The sequence below is a fragment of the Cottoperca gobio genome, chromosome 1 (assembly GCF_900634415.1).
Source record: "Cottoperca gobio chromosome 1, fCotGob3.1, whole genome shotgun sequence".
Classification (NCBI taxonomy): Eukaryota; Metazoa; Chordata; class Actinopteri; order Perciformes; family Bovichtidae; genus Cottoperca; species Cottoperca gobio.
In genome coordinates this window covers 16,102,071-16,105,061 of record NC_041355.1, presented here as the reverse complement: position 1 = coordinate 16,105,061, position 2,991 = coordinate 16,102,071, and the positions used below count along the sequence as shown (strand labels likewise).

The window sequence follows — 2,991 nt, the reverse complement described above, 5'->3', positions numbered from 1 at the left end:
AAAGCAACTGTTCTAACCAACATTATTTCCTGCATCTCATATTAGTATATTCAACAACAGAGTATCTCATAATATTAAGCACAAACAAAAGTGAACTGAGACACATTCCCTGCCAGTGACCATGATATCAAACAGCCTCATTCTGCATTCATATAACCCGGATTATGTTGTTCTTTATGCAGTAAAAAGCTTGATGAGCACAATCATGCTAAGTGCATGTGGGGATTTATTCTGCAGGGCTCCAAAGTTCATGATCCATTGGGTGACTCACCGCCAAAGGCTTGAAGTGATATTTATTGCCTCCTCAAAGTAACATTAACACCCTCAGAGTGGCAGCTATACTTTCAGTGCTGCCCCTAAGTTTATTTATCTTCTCAGCGCTTTCCTCGTTCTCTACTGTGACCCACTGTACTCAGCGGAAGTGAAGACGGATGTAGTGACATATATGTATATTTATAGAGACTAAAATTAGTTAGAGAGCAAAGAGGAAGACACGGCTTTGCAAATGCATTGTTATATATAATGCTGAGGATGTGGTAGAGTAATGCAGAGCAGGCAGAATGGTGACTAAATGCTATGAGCTCGTTCAACTTGATTAATTACAGACGCTGTTTTCAAGTTGCATTTGTGCCCAGGTTTTACACGTCCTGCTGAAAAAGAACGAGGCCATGTAACACAAAAAAGACTTCATCTGTAGCGCCATAATGTCTGAGCAAGATGTTCTACTTTCCCATGACACAATATAACCACTAACATCGTGTACAGTATCTGAAGGGGTTTGATAGCATTGTTCATTTCGTTCAAATTATAACTTTTGTCGATACTTTTCTTACTGCCAACAAATCCCACGAAAAACCAACTTCTTATTATTTTTTGAGAGATTTGAGCCCATTTGTTCCTACTAAATTTAGTTAAAAAGCAGGTCACAAATATATAGTTTAAGTTTATAAAATTCCTGAAATAGCTGGGCGCTGTAGTTTTCAACAAATGTCACACAAATAGGAGTAAATGGCAGATTCATTGGTGACAATCTTTTAGCTGGAGATTAAAATCGTGAATATTTATGGCATCAGGACAGTGAGTGACTTCCAGTAAATGAAGCTACAGTGGCCATGTTCATGGTAATGGTGGAATGTGTCACCCAGTGCAACAATGTGGCTCATTTATGTGTTTTTTAATAGTTTTTGGACAGCCTTGAAGTTTATGGGACAGAGGAGTAAGATATATCAGGCTTTGGATACAGACGATAGCTGTTACTTAGGATAAATTCATTGTTGGTTTTGCAACTCCTGCAGCAAAGTATCAGTGTTGCAACACATTTTAGTGGCAGAAAGCTAAACAGCCTTGTTGACGAGCCAAAACAGGAAATGACCTCACTGCTCTGTGTGGCAATGTATTACTTTTTACACCACGTTTCTGTTAGATCTCTGCTGTGAATAATTTCTGGGTAAGGAGCAGGAACTAAAGAACCCAGAGTACTTAATGCAGTGACACACTGGGGTTGTGAGCAGCTCTGACGTGAAACGGCCGATATAAATGTGTTTACGTGTAAATGTGAAGCAGGTGAAGAGCAGCTTTCCTGGATTGTCATCTGTCACGATAGCTTTCACACATCTGCGTGCGTACTGCTGTTATTTTAAGAGACGTGATAAACGTGGGCTCTTTCTATGAAGCTCCTCTACGATGACCAGGCCATGCTGTGCTTCGCAGTACAGTACACAATGCAATTCAGATTTCATCTGTCTGTTTCGTAGAACATCTTGACACAAAATGTACATGGGTAAATGGGCATGGCTTACATGTCACAGAGCAAAAACAAAGCCTCGTGCTCCACGGTGAATTCCCACGGCGCTCTCGCCGCCGCGGCATGAACAGAGAAAGACACATTTATCACCACCTGAGGCCTCAACTATTTTTATGATATGGAAATTTCACCCGGAGACCCAGAGTGACTTTTCTTTCAAACAATAACTGGGGTAAGTTAAAGGGTGAATTACCTTCTGTTTAAATTGCCTCACACACACTCCCTCTCTCTCCTTCTTCTTTCTCTCCCAGTCTTCAGAGTGCGGCTTGCCTGGAAGAGTCATGACATGACGGTGAGCAGTGGGTGGAAATCGGGGGGGTGAGTCAAGCCTTTGAGGCATGTGTGAGTGTGTGTGTGTGAGTGTGTTCGGCATGTGTCATCTGGGTTAGCATATCATGACATGAACTCAAGAATGCCAAACATTCCTGTTTCATATTGAATTTGGCAGCCGCAGGTTGAATGGATGTTGGGATATGATATGATTTGAGTGCATGGTTACTCGCAACGCTGACGTTTGTTGTTTCCGTCTCTGCTTACACACCTAAATAAAAAAGCGGCGTGTGACTACATGCCATCAGCATTCCCTGACATACTTATGTACTTCTACTTACTTCTACTTGTGTTGTGTGCTAAATATCATCATGGTGGAGCTGACAGTGCGTAGAGCTGGTGCTTTATGTGCTTTATTAACTTAAATGGTGCTTGTTTTTCTCCATATTGTAATTGTGTGACTGTTCAGGCGGTAAAATATGTTTTGGGCATGTTGTGATAATTTGGGCTATTTTTGTACTTGATTGGTTTCCACCAGCAAACGTTTTTTTCCAAGAAGCCCCTCCTCTCATCGGAGCAGTATGACTCACATTGACGGGGCACTGAGTTCAGCAGACTCAGCTCGACGCACAATGACCGATAACTGTCGAAGTAAAAGCCATTTTCTTTTTTTCATGGCATGTGTAAATAGATTTGTGTTTTAATTGTGAATCTGTTTTTTTTTTCTTTTATTGTGCACTGCCATGAGCGTAGCAAATAAAAATGTAATTAAACAATTAAATGACTTCTAAGTTGAAACTTTGTTCCTATCCCTAATACTAATAGCTCTGTATTATAAAAGCAGATCTGATTATATGAGTCAAGACTTTCAATATTTGATGTAATATCTTTTCTTGCACATACTCAGTTACACACAC

The 2,991-nt window shown here is 40.5% G+C and overlaps 1 long non-coding RNA gene across 1 annotated transcript in view; it reads left to right on the top strand.

The window, feature by feature from the left end:
• Positions 1-2,991, top strand: part of LOC115013010 (uncharacterized) — a 14,175-nt gene extending 11,184 nt beyond the window's left edge. The window contains exons 4-5 of the long non-coding RNA XR_003832753.1: positions 2,056-2,096; positions 2,613-2,991. This is a non-coding gene — a long non-coding RNA (uncharacterized LOC115013010). The remainder of the gene's footprint in view (positions 1-2,055; positions 2,097-2,612) is intronic.